Source organism: Gnatocerus cornutus, chromosome 4 (assembly GCF_029298725.1).
Source record: "Gnatocerus cornutus isolate USDA-ARS CGAHR chromosome 4, icGnaCorn1.1, whole genome shotgun sequence".
NCBI classification, from domain to species: Eukaryota; Metazoa; Arthropoda; class Insecta; order Coleoptera; family Tenebrionidae; genus Gnatocerus; species Gnatocerus cornutus.
The window spans coordinates 19,955,542-19,980,309 of NC_142236.1; the positions used below are offsets into that span (position 1 = coordinate 19,955,542).

At 34.2% G+C, this 24,768-nt stretch overlaps 1 long non-coding RNA gene across 1 annotated transcript in view; it reads left to right on the forward strand.

The window, feature by feature from the left end:
- The window catches only part of LOC148176623 (uncharacterized), a 54,958-nt gene extending 39,338 nt beyond the window's left edge, over nt 1–15,620 (forward strand). Inside the window, exon 3 of the long non-coding RNA XR_015769884.1 lies at nt 15,552–15,620. This is a non-coding gene — a long non-coding RNA (uncharacterized LOC148176623). The remainder of the gene's footprint in view (nt 1–15,551) is intronic.
- Nucleotides 15,621–24,768: the final 9,148 nt, after the last annotated feature.

Genomic DNA, 24,768 nt, shown 5'->3' on the forward strand with positions numbered 1-24,768 from the left:
GTTCAGTTCTTAATAGATTTTTTATCTCTTGTTTGTCAGGGTCATGATCGTTGGTTGTAGTAAAAAGATCTTCAATGTGAAACAAATTGAAGCGTTTTTTAGTGTCGTCATTGAAATTTATAACTTTCATCGGTGAGTTTAAGGTGATGGTGATTCTCGAATCGGTTTTATTTTGAATTTCACCAATTGCATAGCCGGAATTAGAGATTGTTAATATTTCAGGAATGTACAGTTCGTTTATAAATTGTTCTGGAATTATTATTTGTCCGTCAAAGGTATCTACGGGAAATCTAACTCTCGCTGTTTCGTGAGCATCAATGCTGAAGGTTGAAGAAATCTTATTCATATTTCTTTAGAATAACGGGATTTCAGTATGATTTTGGGTGTTGACTAATTTGCGATTTGCTAAGTCGATGTTAAAGTTGAGGTCTATAAGATCTCTTATTCCTAAAATTCCATCAAAATATTCGTGAACGTCGAAGAGCAAAAATGTTATGATTTTCTTAGCGTTTAGTTCTGGAAAAGCAGGGATATCAGCTTTATATTTGAGTTTCTTTTGACCTATCGGCGTTTTGATTAAACTAGAATCTTGATAGATTAATGTGGGGTAAATTTTTTCTGCTATCGAAGGTCTTAAAATGGAGCGATTACATCCGGTGTCAATTAGTATCTTAATGGGGGGGTTTTGGATTTCGATATACGGTAATCCATCGCAATTAACGTTATTAATTTCGCAAATTGTTGTTCCGTGAGGCGGGCTGATTTCGTAAAAATTTGAGGGATTATTCATCTGTGTTTGGTTCGAAGGGTCGTTGAAATTATATTCCTGATAAGGGTGTTTATAGTTCTGATTGTATATTTGTTCTGTATCAACATCGTTATTGTCATTATCGTCGTTGTTTTCATCATTATATTGTAAATACTTGTAATCAAAATTTTGTTCGGCTGATTCATTTTGTGGAATTTGATCATAAACAAAGTTTAGTTCTTCTGATTCGAAATTACGTGGTCCCGATTGTCTAAAGTAATTATTGTATTGCGGATTGTATGATCTTTGAACGGAAGGATTGCGGGATGTTGTGGACATTGGTTTTGGATTGGATCTTAGAGTATTTCTGGACGTAGTGGACATAGGCTCTGGTCGGTTAGTAGGTCTATTAGAAAATTTGGGATGAAAAACATTTCTTGGCTGACCGAAAACTGGTGCGTTCGTGAAAAATTTTGGTTTTGGGGCCCTGTTATTCGGTAATAATTGTATCGGTTGGCTCGGAAATGATGGTTTAGAGTTAAATTGATGGTTGAGTGGTTGATTGAATGAATTTCGAGTTAGGCTTTGAGAGTGATTTACTTCAGGTTTTCTTTGAAATCTTGGTAGTGATTGTTTTGGTTGATTGTGTAAAAAATTCGAAAAATTTTGGGTATATTGAAAATTTTCCTCCTCCGTAACATATCCCATAGCCATTTCTAGTGTTGCCGGATTACGAAGCCTTACGATGCTTTGTATTGATGATGGCAACCCGCGGATAAAAGTTTTTAACGCGACTGAGTCATGTTGTTTTGAGTATATCTTTTTTGTTTCTGCAGTCATTTCGGTTTCGGGCAAGCTGTTCAGTTTTGAATCGAGTTTGCTTTTTACAATTTGAATGCGCGTACCAAAGTTTAAAAGTGACTCGTTTCGGAATGGATATAAGGTGATTAAATCCTGTTCTAAGCAATCGAGATTTCTTTGATCACCAAAATTTGATCTTAGAGCCGTTTTTATGAGATCCCAAGAAGTTAGGTCGGTTTTTGTGCATATTAAAATTTGCGCTCTACCGGTGAGCTTGCTTAATACTACTCTTAATAAATATTTTTTGACTTCTTCATCTGAAGCAAATGTCGTAAATAAATAATCGCAAGCGTTTATGAAAATTTCTAAGGTGTTGATATCGCCGTCGTATTGAGGTACCGTTTCGACCTAAAGTCGTATTAACGAGAGATTATTACTACTATTATTAGGGGTAGTCATTATTTGTTGCTGATTTGAGTTTAAATTGATTTGGTTAAGTTGTATGATTAACTGATCTAGTTCGTTGGTACTTTCGTACATCCAATTGTTAATTTATTTAAAAAAAAAATAATTTAATTTGCCCTTTAATAATTCAGATGCAATGAATTAGGAGAGACAGGAAGCTCAGACTCACCTAAGCCGGGTCGTGCCGTTATTGCCTTCCTGGATTGTTATTGCCTTCCTGGATTCTGTTCCGGTTTCTTCTGGGGAGATTTTCTTGTCGTGATGCAGGAATTTTCTTTGCCCAGGTTCTTGGTTAACGCCAATGGGAATAAAAATTCCAAATTGCGAAGAAATTTTGCCCGATGCACTACTTAATCGCAACCTCGCGTTATCCTACCGACTGCGCCAGTTTTGTTTATTAAAATTTAACTCAAATAAAAATCGTTTATTAACAGAGTTAACTTCGCAATACAGAATCATCAGAATACATTTTGGGTCCAGTATATATGGGTACAAATATAACAAATATAGATAGTGGTGGCATGACTGAAGTCCACGGACAAAGGGCGTCCCATTATCTACACTAATGTATGGAATGACTGAAGTCCACGGACAAAGGGCGTCTCATTATCTGCAGTAATGTAACTTGCGTAACTTACACTTAAAAATCAGGAAGCGCGAATTCATTGTTCAATCACAGATCATCATTTGATGGACAAACATTTGTTGATAGTCTGTATAAAAAATTTGCATAAATACCAAGTATCTAACAGGCTCTTTTTAGGGGTACTTATGCAAAAGTAGAACAGATAAATAAAATGGACGCGACGAGTATCGAATTTTATTACGACTCGGTCGATTTTTAATCGTTCGGCGGCAGTGGATATTAGAGAGACAAAAAATGCAAGTGTGAAAGACTTAATTGCGGGAACTCATTACACAAAAGATGTAAAAGATAAGAAAATTTAAGAATCTACTAATTTACCGGTTTAATGCTTTTGTATAGTGAGTACTGCAATTAAGCCATAAAATCACTATTTGGTACCTGCTGTAACTGTAACTTGACAGCGGAGCTTCAAATATTGCCCGAGTGTTATGACCAGTATTTTTTACCTCTTTTCTTGAGATCTGAAGTGGTATCTAAACAAACTGCCCCTTCCGGGTGACGAAGACTTTATTACTTAAAGCATAATCAAAGAAACGAACGTGTGATCAATTTCGACTTTCTAAATTTTAATCCATTCCCGACCTACCACAACAATAGCGTATCGAAATAATACGATTTTTCATTAATTTGTCGCATATTGGGATATTTCTAGAAACAGTTACCGATGGAAATTTTATTGCAAGCGTGTGATTTTGGTACAGGGAAAAGTTACAAAAAAAACATATCTACAAATAAATCCTAACTTATTCTGTTCTGATGATATAAATTAAATATTCTTCATAATTTAATTATTAGTTCTAAATGACGTCACCCCATTCCCCTACACAATTAAAAAAACGACCATCACACAGCGATAGTCGCGATAAACAAATATGAATTTGACTAAAACAATAAATTAACAAGGGATTAAGAAATCTTGATAGTCGTTTTATTGTAGTTTAAGAAAAAAAAACGAATTGTTCATCATAAATACCCCAACACCTAAGTACCATTTACGACTGGACCGACTTTTAATCGTTCTAAACTAGTAAATAGGTATTTGAGAGACTAAAAATGCAAGTGTGTATGATTAATTGGGGTACTTATTACACAAAAGGAGTAATCCATCACTGCAGTTGAGTTAGTTTCGTTATTTATGACCATTATCCACTTCACACCGTTTTTCACCAGAAAAAAACCGACCATCAGACAGGGATAGTCGGGTGGCACATTTTACCGATGTTTTGCATCGATAACAAAATCTGCTATTCGGTACTATTGTGTAGTGAGTACTCCAATTAAGCCATAAAGTCATGCCGACAACTGTTCAAGCGGAGATAAGGATTGGATAAAATAATGTTCACTACGAATGAACCGATCAATAAATATGAATTCGAAGAAAACAATAAATCCACAAGGAATGAAGAATTCGAAATCTCTGAAGATTAAGACCGAACATCATGTTCGTTTTATAATAGTTTAACAAAAAAAATCAGAACCCTTGAATACCCCAAAACGTACGTCTACAATTACACAATGTTTAAATACATAAAATATAATATACGGTAGCGGATTATTTTTCTCGAAAGAAACGCCACTTATTAAAATCAATCCGAGCTCTGCAAAAAACATAATTTGACATTAATTAATTACGAAACCGTACCCTCAATTTACAAAAAGTATGATTTTTCACTAGGTGGCCCTCGGAATTCTGCAGATCTCGCTTCTTTCGTGAACCTCGCTTTTCCGTGACGTTGAATTATAATTTAAGATTGCTTATTTATTAGATCCACAAAATTCCGAGGACTACCTATTTAATAGTATTTAGTCATTTAACATTTAGAAAAGGAAATTTTCAGATAACTTCATATTTTGTGTTTTTCAATTCTTGACACTTTGTTAGAAAGTATTCGGCATGGCAAAATGTAAATTTTCTTGATAATTTTAAAATGAAAGAAAAGAATAAAAAGTTTAACAGAAAATAAATTAAAGAACCAACGGGCTTCGCTATTAAAAATTTAACAGTACCACGCAGAAAATTCATAACTATCTGCGCCTTTCGTGGTTTCTAAGTCCATTGCAAATTCTATTACAATGAAAGAAGAAAAAATATAAGACACACGGTGTAGTTTCTCATTTTGGCATCACGTCATAGCAAGAAAAAAAGATATAACAGAATCACGCAAATTTATATAAATTGGTGAGTTTCTAAGAATAATTTCGTTAATTCGCGATTTCAACTGATTTTCTATTGATTTCCCTGATTTCCTCGTAATTTTTTAAATACACCGATTTTCCTGGGAGGTTAACCATTCGGGTATTAATAAGCAAATCCGCTGTTTGTGAAAAAGGTTTATTTGCGTTCTGTTTTGAACTCATGCAATCACACAATAATAGATTCTCAGTTTATGAAGGAAGACTGCTGTTGATAATTTTTGTGAATTTTTTGACAACAGCTCAATTCATGGAATTCCACAGTTAGTTACCTTCCGAAACATTCTATTTTTACCCAAATAGGGACTTAAAAAACTCATTTAGCACACCCAAAGCAAATACTTATATCCCAAACATGCATAAAAAATCGTATTTTTTTTTGTAAATTGAGAGTACGGTTTCATAATTAATTAATGTCAAATTATGTTTTTTGCAGAGCTCGGATTGATTTTATTAAGTAACGCTTCTCTGGAGGTAGAGAAGCCGCAACCCTATATTATATTTAATGTATTTAAACATTGTGTAATTATAATTAATTAATTATAGACGTACGTTTTGGGGTATTCAAGAGTTCTATTTTTTTTTTGTTAAACTACTATAAAACGAATAGAATGTCCGATCCCACTCTTCCGAGATTTCGAATTCTTCATTCCTTGTGGATTTATTGTTCTCTTCGAATTCATATTTATTTATCGGTTCATTCGTAGTGAACATTACTTTATCCAATTCTTATCTCCGCTTGAACACTTGTCGGCATGACTTTATGGCTTAATTGGAGTACTCACTACACAATAGTACTAAACTACCGAATAGCAGATTTTTTTATTGATGAAAAACATCGGTAAAATGTGCCACCCGACTATCCCTGTCTGAGGGTCAGTTTTTTTCTGATGAGAAAGGGTGTGAAGTGGATGTCGGTCATAAATAACAAAACTATCTCAAGTGATGGTTTACTCCTTTTGTGTAATAAAATACCCCAATTAATCATACATACTTGCATTTTTAGTCTCTCTGATATCTAGTTACTGCTTTAGAACGATTAAAAGTCGGCCGAGTCGTAAATGGTACTTACGTTTTGGGGTATTTGTGATGAACGGTTCGGTTTTTTTTGTTAAACTACAATAAAACGACCATCAGGACGTCCTGTCGCATTCTTTATATAAGTTTCGCATTTTTAGACACCTTTTAATTTATTGTTTTTTTCGAATTTATATTTATTTATCGCGACTATCGTTGTGTGATGGTCGTTTTTTTAATTGTGTGAAGGGAATGGAGTGATGTCAATACATGTCATAAATAATAAAATTTAAGAAGAAGCACCAAAATTAAGAAGCCATACGCATTTGCATCCCTCTAATATCTACTGCCTTACAACGATTAATTATTGACCGAGTCGTAATGGTCACCAAAATTTGAATTCGTTGCATCAATTTGATTTATCTGTTAAACTTTTGTTAACTCAAATTGTAATCCTTTTTACGTCTGCCATGACTTTCGATAAAAACGTATAAATCTGTTTTTTGATATTTTGTCGGAATTGACACTTTGAAAAAAATGGCCTGTTACATGATATTGAAAGTGTGGCAATATTGCGTAGTGAATATTAAAATTAAGCGCCTAACAGTCTCCATTTTTTGTAAATTTATTGTTCTCTTCGAGTTGTTTATCCATTCATTCATTATTATACAATCAGAACAGAATAAGTTAGGATTTATTTGCAGATATGTTTTTTTTGTAACTTCTTCTCGTATCAAAATCTCACGCTTGCAATAAAATTTCCATCGGTAACTGTTTCGAGAAATATCCCAATATGCGAAAAATTAATGAAAAATCGTATTGTCTCGATACGCTACAGTTTCGGGGGATAATAGAGTACGACTTTGTTGTAGTAGGTCGGGAATTGATTAAAATTTAGAAAAATTTGATTACGCTTTAAATAATAAAGTCTTCGTCACCCGGAAGAGGCGGTCCAATTTGTTTAGATACCACTTCAGATCCCGAGAAATGAGGTGAAAAATACTGCTCGGAATACTCGGGCAGTATTTGAAGCTCCGTTGTCAAGTTACAGTTACAGCAGGTACCAAATAGTGATTTTATGGCTTAATTGCAGTACTCACTATACAAAAGCATTAAACCGGTAAATTAGCAGATTCTTAAATTTTCTTATTTTTTACTCCTTTTGTGTAATGAGTCCCGCAATTAAGCCTTACACACTTGCATTTTTTGTCTCTCTAATATCTACTGCCGTCGAACGATGAAAAATCGACCGAGTCGTAATAAAATTCGATACTCGACGCGTTCATTTCATTTATCTATTGTACTTTCGCATAAGTATTCTTAAAAATAGCCTGTTAGATACTTGGTTTTTATACAGAGTATCTAGAAATGTTTGTCCATCAAATGATGATCTGTGATTAAACAATTAATTCGCGCTAGTAAAGAGGAGCTCCGAAACATGCTTCCAGATTTTCAAGTGTAAGTTAACGCATACAAACCCAAAACACACCTTGATGGTCAAAGAGATCCTGTATTAAAAATAAGCCGAACGCCATTAATAAATCAATTTCCGCTAATGTTTTCTTCCTTGTTCGGACCGATTTAAATAAGTGCTGAGACAAAAAAGCCGCTACCGTATGTTGTGTGTACAAAAAATCAGACCCTTTTCTGAAATGTTTACTGCATCTTTATGACTCTCTCGACTTAATGGTCATGGTGTTGTCCCCACGAAACCGACGTGCGGCGATGTCCCAGAATCCACAGGAATCGAACCCAGAGTTTTAAAAATTTATTTCTCGAAAACCAAACGGCCGAAAAGGACGAAAACTGGCCACTTTGTTAGTTTGGAAACTCGTCGATTTTTCTAGCGGGGCAAAAAGAGCGAGAATGGTACGGTTCGGGAGGAGATAATTTTGAAAGTACGTACACCGTCGAACTCGAACATCTCAACTTTTAGAGTGAGGGTTACTCTACACGTTTTAGTATAGAGTTAATGCATATTTGGGATATAAGTATTTGCTTTGGGTGTGCTAAATGAGTTTTTAGGTCTTTATTTGGAAGGTAACTGTAGAATTCCATGCGTCAAAAAACTCACAAAAATTATCAACAGCAGTTTTTCTCCATAAACTGAGAATCTATTATTGTGTGATTGCATGAGTTCAAAAAAGAACGCAAATAAACCTTTTTTTGCAAACAGCGGATCTGCTTATTAATACCCGAGAGGTTAACCACCCAGAAAAATCGATGTATTACTCTTAAAAAATTACGAGGAAATCAGGGAAATCAATAGGAAATAATTTGAAAATCAGTTGAGATCATTAAAACATAAGGGGCAACCAATAGGAAGTCAGAGAAAATAATTAGGAAATCAGGGGAAGTTAGACGAAATTACTAAAAAATCTGGGAAAAATATTAGAACATCAGGGGTCAATCGATGGGAAATATGAGAACATTACTAAGAAATCAGAGAAATTCAGACGAAATCACAAGGAAATCAGGGAAATTTGGACGAAATTACAAGAAAATCCGAGAAAGTCTTAGTAAATCACTATTAATCAGAAGAATTTGTTACGAAATCAGCAAAACTTGGACAAAATAACAAAAATCAAAGAAAGTAAGACGAAATCTCTGGAAAATTTGGACGAAATTACAAGAAAATCCGAGGAATTTAAACGAAATCACAAGGAACTTAAGGGCGTATGCTATTTTTTAAAAATATTAACCTTTGGGATTTCCTAGAAAATCAGTGTATCAGTATTAGGAAATCACTATGAATCAGAGGAATTCGTTAGGAAATCAGGGAAACTTAGACGAAATAAAAATAAATCAAAGAAAGTTAGACAAAATCACTCGAAAATCATTAGAACATCAGGAGCAATCAATAGGAAGTTAGGGAAAATCATACGAAATTACAAGAAAATCAGGGAAAGTTAGAAGAATTTAAAAGGAAATCAGGGGAAATTAGCGAGGAAATAAGAAGAAGTTATGTGTATACAATTTTTGAGAAGCATTAACCTCTGACAAGTTATGTCATTATTAAGTAATCAATATGATATCAATAAGGGAAAAGTAGTAAGATACGAGTATCGGGGGCAATCAATGGAAAATCAGAGAATATTACTTGAAAATCAGGAGTTAGATGATATCAAAATAAAATCAGCTGAAGTTAGACGAAATCACAAGGAATTCGAGAAAGTTTGACAAAATCACAAGACAATCAACGAGGAAATCAGGTTAACTCACACACTAACTCAGAAATCGCCTGTATTCATAGAAACTTTTTATAGAAACAATTTATAAAAATTCGCAAGATTCTGTTGTTTATTTTTTCTTGCTATGACGTGGTGCCCAAATGAGGGACTACACCGTGTGTCTTATATTTTTTCTTCTTTTATTGTATGAGTAATAGAATTAGCAATGGGTTCAGAAACCACGATAGGCGCAGCCTGTCTGATTTATGAATTTCCTGCGTGGTACTGTTAAATTTTTAATAGCGAAGCCCGTTGGTTTTTAAAACCTTTTATTCTTTTTTTGATTCTAAAATTTTAAGGAAAATCCAAATTTTGACATGCGTAATTATTTGTATCAGAGTTTCAAAAAACAAAGACCACAAAATATGAAGTTATCTTAACACTTTCTTTGTTAAATGTTAAATGACAAAATGCAATTAACTAGGTGGCCATCGGAATTCTTTAGAACTCGGTTTTTTTGTAAACCTAATTTTTCCGAGGCCATCTTTGTTTCATAGTATATCAAATAAACAATCTCAAATTAGAATCCAACGCCACGGAAAAGCGAGGTTCACGAAAAAAGAGATCTACAGAATTCCGAGGGCCACCTAGTTAACTCTATACTAAAACGTGTAGGGTAACCCTCACTCTAAAGTTGAGATGTTCGAGTTCGAGCGTCTACGTACTTTCAAAATTATCTCCTCCCGAACCGTACCATTCTCGCTCCTTTTGCCCCGCTAGAAAAATCGACGAGTTTCCAAACTAACAAAGTGGCCGGTTTTCGTCCTTTTCCGCCGTTTGGTTTTCGAGAAATAAATTTTTAAAACTCGGGGTTAATTTCCTGTGGATTCTGGGACATCGCCGTACGTCGGTTTCGTGGCGACAAAACCATGACCATTAAGTCGAGAGAGTCATAAAGATGCAGTATACATTTCAGAAAAGGGTCTGATTTTTTGTATACACAACATATACGGTAGCGGTTTTTTTTTTGTCTCGGCACTTATTTAAATTAAATCGATCCGAGCAACCAAGAAAACATTAGCGAAGATTGATTTATTTAATCGAGTTCGACTTATTTTTAATACAGAATCTCTTTGACTATCAAGGTATGTTTTCGGTATGTATGCGTAACTTACACTTAAAAATCAGGAAGCGCGACTTCATTGTTTAATCACAGATCATCATTTGATGGACAAACATTTGTTGATACTCTGTATAAAAAATTTGCATAAATACCAAGTATTCAACAGGCTCTTTTTAAGGATACTTATGCAAAAGTACAACAGATAAATGAAATTGACGCGACGAATAACAAATTTTATTACAACTCCGTCGATTTAGATATTAGAGAGACAAAAAATGCAATTGTGTAAGGCTTAATTGCGGGAACTCATTACACAAAAGGAGTAAAAAATAAGAAAATTTAAGAATCTGCTAATTTACCGGTTTAATGTATTTGTGTAGTTAACTATTTGGTACCTGCTGTAACTGTAACTTGACAGCGGAGCTTCAAATATTGCCCGAGTGTTATGACCAGTATTTTTTACCTCTTTTCTCGGGATCTGAAGTGGTAAACAAACTGGACCGTCCCTTTTAGGTGACGAAGACTTTATTACTTAAAACATAATCAAAAAACCGAACGTAATGAATGAATTTCGTTATTCCAAATTTTAATACATTCCCGACCTACTACAACAAAGTCGTACTCTATTATCTCTCGAGACAATACGATTTTTCATTAATTTTTCGCATATTGGGATATTTCTCGAAACAGCTACCGATGGAAATTTTATTGCAAGCGTGTGATTTTGGTACGGGGGCAAGTTACAAAAAAAACCATGTCTACAAATAAATCCTAACTTATTCTGTTCTGATGATATAAATAAAATATTTTTCATAATTTAATTCTTAATTCTAAATCGACATCACCCCATTCCCCACAACTAAAAAAACTACCATCACACAGCGATAGTCGCGATAAACAAATATGAACTCAAAGAAACCAATAAATTAACAAGGGATTAAGATGTTCTGATGGTCGTTTTATTGTAGTTTAACAAAAAAAACGAACCGTTCATCATAAATACCCCAAAACGTAAGAACCATTTACGACTCGGCCGACTTTTAATCGTTCTAAACTAGTAAATAGGTATTTGAGAGACTAAAAATGCAAGTGTGTATTACTTAATTAGGGTACTTATTACACAAAAGGAGTACACCATCACAACACTTGAGTTAGTTTTGTTTTTTATGAGTATTTATATGTACCGACATCCACTCCACACCCTTTGTCACCAGAAAAACAACAACCATCAGACAGGGATAGTCGAGTGGCACATTTTACCGATGTTTTTCATCAATAAAAAAATCTGTTATTCGGTAGTTTGGTACTATTGTATAGAGTACTCCAATTAAGCCATAAAGTCATGCCAACAACTGTTCAAGCGAAGATAAGGATTGGATAAAATAATGTTCACTACGAATAAACCGATAAATAAATATGAATTCGAAGAGAACAATAAATTCACAAGGAATGAAGAATGCGAAATCTCTGAAGAATGGGACCGGACATACTGATGGTCGTTTTATTGTAGTTTAACAAAAAAAATCAGAACCTTGAATACCCCAAAAAGTACGTCTATACGTAAAGTACGTAAAATATAGTTTTCCTCGAGAAAAAACAGCACTTATTAAAATCAGTCCGAGCTGTGAAGAAAATATAATCTGACATTAATTAATTATTTAATTAATTAATCAATTAATGTCAGATTATATTAATTAATTACGTACTCTCAATTTACAAAAAAAATGCGATTTTTCACGCATGTTTCGGATACAAGTATTTGCTTTGAGTGTGCGAAATGAGGTTCTTATTTCGGTAAAAAAAGAATGTTTTGAAAGGTAACTGGAGAATTTCATGAAAAGTTATCAACAGCATTTTTTCTTCATAAACTGAGAATCTATTGTGTGATTGTATGAGTTCAGGAAAAAACGCAAACAGTGGATCTGCTTATTACTCGAGAATCACTAGAAAATCAAGGGAACTTAGACGAAATCCGTAAAAAATCAGGAGAAAATATTAGTAGAACATCAGGGGCCAATCATTAGAAAATCAAAGAAAATCACTAGGAAATCAGAGTAAATTAGACGAAATCCCAAGAAAATGAGGGGAATTTGGACGAAATTACAAGAAAAGGAAATCAAGGGAAGTTTGTCGTATGCCATTTTTGAAAATTATTAACTTCTGAGATTAACCTTTCTGGAAAATGAGTCTTAGGAAATCACTATGAATCAGAGAAATTCGTTACAAAATCAGGGAAGCTTTGACGAAATACAAAAAAAACAAAGAAAGTTAGACGCAATCGATGGAAAATTATTAGAACATCAGGGGCATTCAATAAGAAACCAGGGATTGTCAGACGAAATCACTAGGAAATCAGGGAAGTTAGGCGAAATCAAAAGGAAATCAGGGGAAATTAGCGAGAAAATAAAAGGAAGTTAAGTGTGTGCCATTTTTGACAAGTATTAACCTCTGACAAGTCATGTTGTCAATAAGAAATCACTAGACAGACAATATGGGAAAATCATTAAGATATCAATAGGAAATCAGATAATATTACTTGAAAATCAGGAGTTAGACGCGACATCAAAAAAAAATCAGGGGAAGTTAGACGAAATCACACGGAAATCAGGGGAAGTTAGACAAAATCACAAGACAATCAGCGACAAAATCAGGTGAACTCAGCCCCTGGTCAATACCAATTTATAAATGAATAAACTTAAACAAACAGGTCGTTTCCAAATAATGGATCCCAAAATATAAATTATTGTGGCCCATTTATAATTATTGCTGAAATCTCAAAATGTTCTAAAGTTTTTTGATTCGACCATTTTTCTGTATGTCCGTTTTAAATATGACCGCGAACATCCTGAATGTACATAATAATTCTTATTATCGAGGATAATGAAATGCAATATTTATTTTCGAATTAACAAATTTACAGGCGATTCTGTTAAGTCATAACTCATAAAATGGTTGGGACCCATGACAGGTCCGTACCAGACCTTCTCAAACGCAAAACCGACCGTAAAAGATTGGACAAATGTAACTTCAATCATCCCCGTTAACATCATCGCTACGTCAACATTCTATTTATTCATAATTATTTTATTTCTTCGATTAAATAGAAATTTAGTAAGAGAGCGAACTCTGTTATTCTTCATAATCTTTTTTGGACCAGTTTTGTTACTGGTGCTCTATTATCGATGGTTTGTTATTTTCCTTTTCCAACTCCTGTTATCAGATGTTGTGGACAAAGATCAACAACACTTAAGTCGAGAGTCGTACCGCAACACATTCACAAAAGAAAATCGTAAGTAGGGTTAATTAGGAGGTGGTTATTATTGATTTACTACAGCCCCATTCTATGGCTTAGAGGACACCAACTCAGAAATCGCCTGTATTCATATAAACTTAACAATTTATGAATATAAATTTGCGAGATTCTGTTGTATATAAGTTATGTTATAAATGAGAGACTAACACCGTGTGTCTTATATTTTTTCTTCTTTCATTGTATGAGTAATAGAATTTGCAATAGGCTCAGAAACCACGAAAGGCGCAGCCTGTCTGATTTATAAATTTTCAGAGTTTCAAAAAACGAAAACCACAAAATATGAAGTTATCTTAACAATTTCTTTGCTAAATGTTAAATGACAAAATGCAATTAACTAGGTGGCCCTCGGAATTCTGTTTTTTTGTGAACCTAATTTTTTCGAGGCCACCTTTATTTCATAGTATACCAAATAAACAATCTCAAAATAAAATCCAACGCCACGATAAAGCGAGATTCACGAAAAAAGCGAGATCTACAGAATTCCGAGGGCCACCTAGTTCTTTCTAATTTGCTTATTTAATACAACTTTTTTTCTACATTGCTATTGTAACATATTTAACGTTTACGTATTTGTTTTAGATTATTTTGGAATTCACCAAAAACACGAGATTCAAAGAACTACAATGCATTTATTACTTACGCGAAAACTTTTGTACTGCTTGATTGGAATGGTGGCAGCTTTAAGTCTTTTACCAGAAGACTGCAGGATATCATGCGAAGAAATAAAAGAATCCGAGATACTTTGTGCCACCAACAATAACAATGTAACCATGTTTCTGCAGCCACCAATAATGGAAATTTCCCAAGACACTCCTTTGCTTTGGAACAATCCAAATTCTGACTGGAAGAAAAGAAATTTGATAGATATATTTTCATTACCTGTTATTGATCGAAGATGGGAAAGTAAGTAATAAAATTGTAATTATATAAATGATAATGAGAATTTTTAGACATTCCAACAAATTTTACTTATTATAAAATGTTCAAACCTTTTAAGTCGGTTTCTTTATCCTTATATTCACCCGGAAGAGTTGCCTTTTTCTTAGATGATGACGAAAGGTTAAATTATTTTGAAAGTCAGTTTGGAAAATCGAACACTTGGGTACACTACACAGTTTATTTGGAAAATAGCACTATTAATATATTACAAAACAACGATATTATTCACAGATATGTAGGTTTGAATCCTACTCACATTGTAGTGAAAACCACAGAAAAAACATACTGGAAAGTGCATGACTGCAAGTAACTCTAAAATATGTGAATTTTAAACTTATTTAATTTTTTCTTTTAGACGAAGTACAAGTAGCAGATGAAATTTCAACGAGACCAACAAAAGTACAGTTACCAACAATTTAGTGTTTGATGTTGTACGCCAACTTATGTCCACATTGTCGACTTGAAGTTTCCAACACTGGAAAATTGCAATCTCTTTCAGGAGAAAAAGAGTCCGCTGTCGGCAGTCTGAACGCGTGGAAGCATCTAGAAATTTCTTCAGAATCCGGAATAAACATAACTTTGTCTAGACAAACTGACGGACCATACATGCAAGGATTTTGGGCTATCGACCTGAGAGAATGTCCCACAGTTTTTAAAAGAAAACTGCCATCGGAAGGAGTCTCTGCCAATAAAACCTGTCAAACTTTAAATGAAAATAATTCTTTAATGGATTCACTTAAAAGAAGCTCACCATCTCTTTGCAATGCTGGCGAACTAGGACAAAACTGCAACCTAAAGTGCCAAGATATTTTAGGATCTGACAGAAAATTTTGTGAAGAGTATCAAATTTGTGAAAACACTCGTTTTGATTGTTATTGTGCTTGGGGGTCTCAAGGACCGTCATGCAAAGAGAGTAAGTAATTAGACTCTTGGATTTTGGTTGGTAATAACAGAAATCGAATTATTTTAGCTTGTCAAAATGGAACATGGGGTCCATCCTGTAAGAAAACCTGTCCCTGTTCTGACAATTGCAATAAAATAACAGGAGAATGTTTAAAACAATCGTCAAAATCAAGTAGTAAGTTTATTGATATTTTATTTTTAAATGGAATATTATTATGCTCTTTTTGTTTTAGAAATCATAAAGCCGTCTGTGCTCCTCGTACTGACTTTATTTTTCAAGTTTCTTAATAATGGTCTCTGAGTGAGGTGCCTGCTTGTATTGATGACTACTGTAGATCGTACAGTGAGAGTTTGAATGACAGAAAAGTAAAATCTACGCAATAAAAAGTGTACCATACGCGCGAAATTTAAAATAACAAAATAACCCCAGTTACTGACAACCCTGTCAACCCATTTCGCGTAGGAATTTAGTGTTTTTAGTGTAGTTTGTAGCATAATTTATTGCCAACCTATATGTCAACTGTCGAAATATCCCAAACTCTCACCGGCTTTACTATAACTGGTCCAAACTAAAGAAAGACATCCTAAAAATATACAAAAGTGATATTTAATTTAATTCTTATTTTTAAGATAAAGAATCTTATCCATTCTTTAATTGTTTGTAATTGAGATTATTATTAGATTATTACATTCCTGTGATATTATATTTAGATGATATTAAACTTTCAGCAAATTGTCATATTTTTTATATTACATGTACTAATTACTATATATATAAAACGTGTACAGGCGGAGCGCCTCTAATAAAACGAGAATACCGGCGAACGAGTTACGTAGTTTTGCGCGAGTACCTTCTTTCACCGATTTTTTCTCGACACTTTCGCCGAGCTTTCCCAAACGTACACTTTCCCGAGATTCCGGTGGGTGTGGTTTGGTCCTTTTCCGACTTTTACTTTTCGCGTGAGAGACTTTTGAAAATCGTTTTCGTTCGTCCGGCTTTGCTGACGTGGTATATGTTTCAAAATGCATTAATGTTGGTGGGGACAAAACCATAACCATTAAGTCGAGAGAGACTATAAAGATGCAGTAAACATTTCAGAAAAGGGTCTGATTTTTTGTACACACAACATGTACGGTAGCGGCTTTTTTTCTCGGCACTTATTTCAATCGGTTCGAGCAACGAAGGAAACCTTAGCGGAGATTGATTTATTAATCGAATTCGACTTACTTTTAATACAGGATCTCTTTGACCATCAAGGTGTGTTTTGGGTATGTATGCGTAACTTACACTTGAAAATCTTTAAGCATGTTTCGAAACTCCTTTTTTCAAGCGCGAATTCATTGTTTTCAAGAGCGAATTCATTGTTTTCAAGCGCGAATTCATTGTTTAATCACTGATTATTATCATTTGATGGACAAACATTTCTTGATACTCTGTATAAAAAATTTGCATAAATACCAAGTATTATGCGAAAGTACAACAGATAAATGAAATGAACGTGACGATTATCGAATTTTATTACATTAGAGAGACTAAAAATGCGGGAAATCTTTACACAAAAGGAGTAAAAAATAAGAAAATTTCAGAATCTGCTAATTTACTGGTTTAATGCTTTAGTATAGTGAGTACTGCAATTAAGCCATAAAATCACTATTTGGTACCTGCTGTAACTTGACAGCGAAGCTTCAAATACTACTGTATTTTTTACCTCTTTTCTTGGGATCTGAAGTGGTAAACAAACTGGACCGCCGCTTTCGGGTGACGAAGACTTTATTACTTAAGGGGATATCAAACAAATTTCAGTATAGGGCAAATTCAATGTATTTTTCCAAACACGATTACTCGAAAACTATTTGAGTAAATTGCTTTCTGTTTTTTGCATATGAATCTGTTCAACGTGCACTATGTTGAATGCTATATATAATTTTTGTAAAATGATTCTTTAATGACTTTTGATTAATTAAATACGCAAACTTGGTTGAAAGCAAAATAATTTTTAGCATTCCACATGCCTAGACTAATTTTACATAATGTCGACTAAACAGATTTTTTTTAAAGTTAATAGTTTTTGAGAAATCGTGTTTGGAAAATTTCATATTCGAAACATGTTATCCTTGTTTAGCAGTAACATCTCTTTTCTCTGTACCAGAGAGGTCTGGTAGGTAGAAATGCGGGTACCATAAATCAATTTTGTAGCCGAAGGGATAGTTTACAACTGAAGCTTTTCCATAAACACACAAAATCTTAAATTTGCCTGAAACAAGATTTTTCTCTTTTATTCAAACTGAACGTAGCTTTGAGGATAATCATTTCAAAATTTTGGATTTTATATCTGATGAATTAGGATTTTAAATTGTTTTAGAATAGTTTTAGGTGATAAATATTTGTCTTTATCTTTAGTTTTTAAGGGGATCTCGAACAAATTTGAATATAGAGCAAATTCAATGTATTTTTCCAAACACGATTACTCGAAAACTATTTGAGTAAATTGCTTTCTGTTTTTTGCATATGAATCTGTTCAACGTGCATTATGTTAAATGCTATATACAATTTTTGTAAAGTGAACATTTAATGACTTTTTGATTAATTAAATTTGAAAACTTGGCTGAAAGCGAAATAATTTTTAGCATTCCACATGCGTAAACTTTTCAAAATTCACACATACGTATTTTGAGAACAACCAGACAGTAATATAACGTCTTGTTGTCAAAATTATGACTTTGGGGTGGTGAAAAGACTGAAAAAATTTTCGTAATTTAAAGGTTTTAAAAGATAGATCAATCACTAAAGCAACAGAATATAATTATTATATATAATTTAATTATTTATAATTATGTTCACTATTTTTTTTTACATTAACAAAAATCTTGGACAAAATTCGAAGATCCCAGTGCATCCATTAATTAATTCTTCAATTTTTGCTATTACACAAATCCCACCTTTTCGGGAAAAATTTAATTTATTTATGAAGATAAACATTAAATAATAATAAAGAGATATTGTAATTATTAAGTTTCACGGGTGTAATTTGTAAAATATCGGACTCTACTATCAAAGTATTTAAGATTTATTGGCCATGGGCAATAATAATTTGGCCATCAGTGCAGTCAAAACTATTAGCTATTGTCCTGACCACAAGATGATGGTAATAATAATCTAAACCACTCAGGCTGGGGTTTTAAGAAGTAGTTTTTACTTATGGTTTTATTACCGTAGTAAGCAGACTGACCATGGGTAACTCACTAAAAGAGTGCCGTCTACAAATAATGAGGGTTGAAGAGAGATGCTACATTTGACGTTTGGATGTTTAAAATGTTTCACATAATTTTTCCTTTACGCAGAATTTTGAAGCAGAATTTACCGTTACAGTTTGTTAGATATCCCCTTAAAGCATAATCAAAGAAATGAACGTGTAATCAATTTCGTTTTTTTAAATTTTAATCCATTCCCGACCTACTTCAACAAAGTCGTACTTTATTATCTCTCGAAACCGTAGCGTATCATTTTTCATTAATTTTTCGCATATTGGGATATTTCTCGAAACAGTTACCGATGGAAATTTTATTCCAAGCGTGTGATTTTGGTACGGGGAGAAGTTACAAAAAAAAACATATCTACAAATAAATCCTAACTTATTCTGTTCTGACGATATAAATAAAATCGACATCACTGCATTTCTCTTCACACAGACTTATAATCGTTCTAAAGCAGAAAATAGATATTAGACGAGACTAAAAGTGCAAGAGTGTATGACTTAATAAGATACTTTTTACACAAAAGGAGTACACCATCTGAGTTAGTTTTGTTATTTATGAGTATTTATAAGTACCGACATCCACTCCACACCCTTTGTCACCAGAAAAAAAAACGACCGTCAGACAGGGATTGTCGGGTGGCACATTTTACCGATGTTTTTCATCAATAACAAAATCTGCTATTCGGTAAATTTGATGTAAAAATTTGATAAAAAAAATGATTAATGATAAATAAATATGAATTCGAAGAGAACAATAAATTTACAAAAAATAAAAAATGCGAAATCTCTGAAGAATGGGACCGGACATACTGATGGTCGTTTTATTGTAGCTTAACAAAATAAAAAATCAGAACCTTGAATACCGCAAAAAGTACGTCTATAATTAAGCAATGTTTAAATACATAAAGTATAGTTTTCCTCGAGATAAACGGCACTTATTGAAATCAGTCCGAGCAGAAGAAAACATAAACTGACATGAATTAATGACGGAACCGTACGCTCAATTTACAAAAAAATACGATTTTTCCCGCATGTTTCGGATACAAGTATTTGCTTTGAGTGTGCTAAATGAGTTCTTTAGGTCCCTATTTCGGTAAAAACAGAATGTTTCGAAAGGTAAGTGGGGAATTCCATGAAAAATTATCAACAGCATTTTTTCTTCATAAACTGAGAATCTATTGTGTGATTGCATGAGTTGAAGAAAAAGCGCAAATAAACCTTTTTTAATCACCAGAAAATCAGGGGCAGTTAGACGAAATCACTAAAAATCAGGAGAAAATATTTGAACATCAAGGGCCAATCAGAGGAAATCACTAGCAAATCAGGGTAAATTAGACGAAATTCCAAGAAAATCGGAAGAATTTGGACGAAATTACAAGAAAATCCGAGAAAGTTAATCGCAAACACAAGGAATTCTAGGAAAGTTTGTCGGATACTGTTTTGGAAAATATTGAACTTCTGGGATTAACCTTCCTAAGTCTTAGGAAATTACTACTATGAATCTAGAGGAATTCGTTACGAAATCAGGGAAACTGACAAAATACAAAAAAAAAAACAAAGAAAGTTAGACGAACCAGGGAATGTCAAACTAAATTATAAGGAATCGGGGGAAGTTAGGCGAAATCAAACGGAAATCAGGGGAAATTAGCGAGAAAAAAAAAGGAAGTTATGTGTGTGCCATTTTTGTCCTCTGACAAGTCATGTTATCAGAAAGAAATCATTAGACAGACAATAAGGGAAAATCATTAAGATATCAATAGGAAATCAGATAATATTACTTGAAAATCAGGAGTTGCACGCGACATCAAAAAAAATCAGAGGAAGTTTGACGAAATCACACAGAAATCAGGGAAAGATAGACAAAATCACAAGACAATCAGCGACAAAATCAGGTGAACTCAGCCCCTGGCCAATATCAATTTATGAATGAATAAACTTAAACAAACAGGTTGTTTCCAAACAATGGGTCCCCAAATATAAATTATTGTAGCCCATTTATAATTATTGCTAAAATCACAAAATTTTTGACTCGGCCATTTTTCTGTATAAATATGGCAGCGAAAACTGAAAACCCTGTGTGTATAATAATTCTTATTATCGAGGATATTGAAATGCAATGTTTATTTGCGAATTAACGAATTTACAGGCGATTTCTGAGTTGGTATCCGCTAAGTCATAAAATAGTTGTTTAGACAAACTTTTTAACTTCAATCATCCCCGTTAACATCATCGCTACGTCAACATTATATTTGTTTATTATTTTTTTATTCCTTCCATTAAATAAAAATTTAGTAAGAGAGCGAACCCTTTTATTCTTCATAATATTTTTTGGACCAGTTTTGTAACTGCTGCTCTATTATCGATGGTTTGTTGTTTTCCTTTTCCAACCCCTGTTATCAAATGTTGTGAAGAAAGATGGCACTTAGTCGAGGGTCGTACCCGTACCACATTCACAAGGGAAAATCGTAAGTTGGATAATTAGGAGGTGATTATTACTGATTATTACAACCCCATTTTATGGCCACCAACTCAGAAATCGCCTGTATTCATAGAAACTCACCAATTTATAGAAATTCGCGAGATTCTGTTGTATCTTTTTTTCTTGCTATGTCGTGGTGGCCAAACGCCGTGTGTCTTTTTTTTTCTTTCATTTTAATAGAATTTGCAATGAGTTCAGAAACCATGAAAGGGGCAGCCTGTCTGATTTATGAAGTTTCTGCGTAGTACAGTTAAATTTTTAATAGCGAAGCCGGTTGGTTCTTTAAGCCTTTTTTCTTTTTTTTATTCTAAAATTTTCAGGAAAATCTACATTTTGCCATGCGTTATTATTTGTATCAGAGTTTCAAACAACGAAAACCACAAAATATAAAGTTATCTTAAAACTTTCTTTGCTAAATGTTAAATGACAAAATACAATTAACTAGGTGGCTGTCGGAATTCTGTAGAACCCGGTTTTTTTTGTCAACCTAACTTCTTCTTTGTTTCATAGTATATCAAGTAAACAATCTCAAATTAAAATCCAACGCCACGGAAAAGCGAAATTCACGAAAAAAGCGAGATCTACAGAATTCCGAGGGCCACCTAGTCTGTATTAATAAAAATTATAGGAAAAAAATACTGTAATCCTCCATATAAAAATGTTGTATTAAGTAAACGAGTAATAGTTATTAACATTACAAGCAATGTAAAGGAGTTTTTACTGGGGTCAGAAGGGTACATGTATGAGTACATGTAAATGAGGATTAACTTTAAAAATGATTTAACGAAACAAGTCTACTCTGATCTGATTTGCGCTATGACCAGTTAAAAGTTAGGGTCATACTATAAATCATAGGTAGGTACAGTTGCGGCGGATGAAAAGTAAGACAAAATGACAAGTTCAAAATTTTGCCTTTGTAAAACCACCTATAATTGAAGTTTTTGAAATGTCAGTTCGATTGTCATTGAGACAGGACGATTCAGTGTCGTAGAAGAAAGAACTTTAGTTCAAACTTTAAATATTTAATAAAATTAAATGTTGTTAACAAAAATTAATATTTTATTGTAGCACCACCGGAATTAATAACACTTTCAAGTCTCCGTGGCCATCGACATAATAGCATGTTGAACGAAATGTTCAGGTATCATTTCAGCTATCCGAAATGCTCTGGATCAATTCTTCGCGGTTATTGGGCAAAATTTTGTCATTTATGTTTTTGGTCATGATACCCCGAATGTTCTCAATAGGATTCAGGTCGAGACTCTTGGCCGGCCAAGGTAATGTTTGCACCCTGTTTGTCCTGTAAAAAATCGCTCACAGAGCTTGGACTGTAGTTGAAAAGGGGTTTTCGCAAAGGAAATTTGCTAATGCCACGTCTTCGGTTGATATTTTTCTTCGACCAGTTCCTTGCCTTCTTCGGATGGTTCCCGTCTCTCGAAATTAACGTTTGCACGTAAAATCGTATTCTTATTGACACCAACTTTATTTGCAATAGTTTTTATGACGACTCCATCTATAAAACGAGCTAGAATCTGAGCTTTTTGCAATTCTGTGAGTTGGGGCATTTTAAAGATGCTTGGGACAACTCTGGTTTATTTTCCTTTGACAGTGACATTGTGATCCTTGATTAAAACCTAATTTACACCTTATGATTTTTTAAATTTTCAAATACAGAGTGAAACGTCGATGTCTTACTTTTCATCCGCCGCAACTGTACGTTGAACGCTTATCACATTTATATAAATAGTTCTAGTAAAATGAAAAATAAACTTTTTTTCCCTCTTGTGAACTCAATCCGGGGACATACTGTAGATATTTTATTGTATAGTCGGAATTTTTTAACTTCGGTTTAACTCCGCCCACATTGACAAATGACGATTTGAATTTGTCGAATCAAGGAATGGCTAGCCTCCTTTACACAACATAATCAAAATTTTGACAACTCTAGTGTCACACTTGTCAAGAAGCTTTGCAGTTTTGTGGGAATTTAATTAATCGTGAAACCTTCGTCGATTTTGACCTTGTTTCGTCTTCTAATGTGTAGACATTGCTACCCCGGCTTCTGGCAAATATCAACGAACTATCAAAATGTTGCATAGTAAATCAGATTTCCAGCTAAAATTCAATTGGCCTAAAAGGTAGGCGGAGTTAAACCAAAGTTATAAAATTCTGACTATAGTTACTATTACGGAACAGAGTCTGGCACTAAGGACTCGTCCGGAAACTTATCGATTTCCGGATCCCGTTGGCCTACGGTAAGTTAATCCACTCGTACCTTACTAATCGCTGTTTTCAGGTCAAAGTCAATGAAGAGGAATCCACCAAGAAGTGGAGCAAAGCAGGAGTCCCTCAGGGTTCTGTCCTAGGGCCGCTCCTGTATTTGCTCTACACCGCGGACGTTCCAACGACGGAGGACACGGTCATCGCAACGTTCGCGGACGACACGGCCATTCTGGCCCAAGGAAGACACACTGCAGGACTCGCCAAGAAGATCAACACCCACCTGGAGGAAGTCGAAAAATGGACAGAAAAATGGAAGATCAAAGTCAACGGGAAGAAGAGCAACGGAATCATTTTCACGAAGAGACCGAAGAAGCACAAACCAATAAGAAGCATCAAGTTCAGTGACGAAGACATCCCATGGAAGACGGAAGTCAAGTATCTTGGAATCACCCTGGACCAAAAACTTGACTTCCAGAAGCACATCAACGAAGCGGAAATCAAGGCAAAAGGATCAATCAGGAACTCTACCCACTCCTCAACCGGAGGAGTAAGGTAAGTATTGAAAACAAAATACGTATTTACACATCTGTTATTAGGCCCACCATGTCGTACGGAGCACCAACCTGGAACCAAGCAGACGAAAGAAGAAAGAAGAAACTCCAAATCGTGCAGAACAGGACCCTGAGGAATGCCATCGATGCCCCATGGTTCATGACCAACGAACAAATCCACAACGACCTGAAGATTCCACCCATTGAAGATGTCATCCAGAAGATCGCCAGGAGGCACTTCGAGAAGGCAGCAAAACATGACAACCCAACAATTCGGAAACAAACAGAGGAAACCACCACGAGAAGATTCAAGAGACCAAGACTCGCAATGGAAGAAGGATAGAAGCAAGAAGAAGAAGAAAAGGCCCCACACTGGAAACACAAGACCCACCGAAGAAGAAAGAAGAAAACCACCGAAGAAAAGGACCCAAGACTGTGGAAGAACACGAAAATCGTGAGACCACGAAAAAGGAGCCACCGACAAGATGATGACTATTACGGAATCAAAATTTCAAACATCACTGGCAAGCTTTATTGTCATTGTGACTGACGTTATTATTTGCCATGTCACGATTTCTTACACTTGTTGTGTTATAAATTTTAGGATTGACGATTGCTGTTAAGCAATACGCTCTCTGGTGGCGATTCTTAAACTAAACCACACATGCCATCCTTTATTGTGGGAAACGCGATGAAAAATGAATTATAATAATTAAATTTCCTTTTGAAACAGTAAGATTTTGGCTTTTCTCACACGTTGAAACTATGAATACAAACTTCAAGTTTGTTCAAGCCCACAGTGTCATTTAACAGCAGATTTTTGACAGAATAATGTGGCGCGAAACCTTAGTGCAAAATGTCAATAATGATAAAAGACAGTTTACAATTTTTAAACATCAATCAATTTGTGGTTCGAAATCTTGATTCCGACATAGTAATA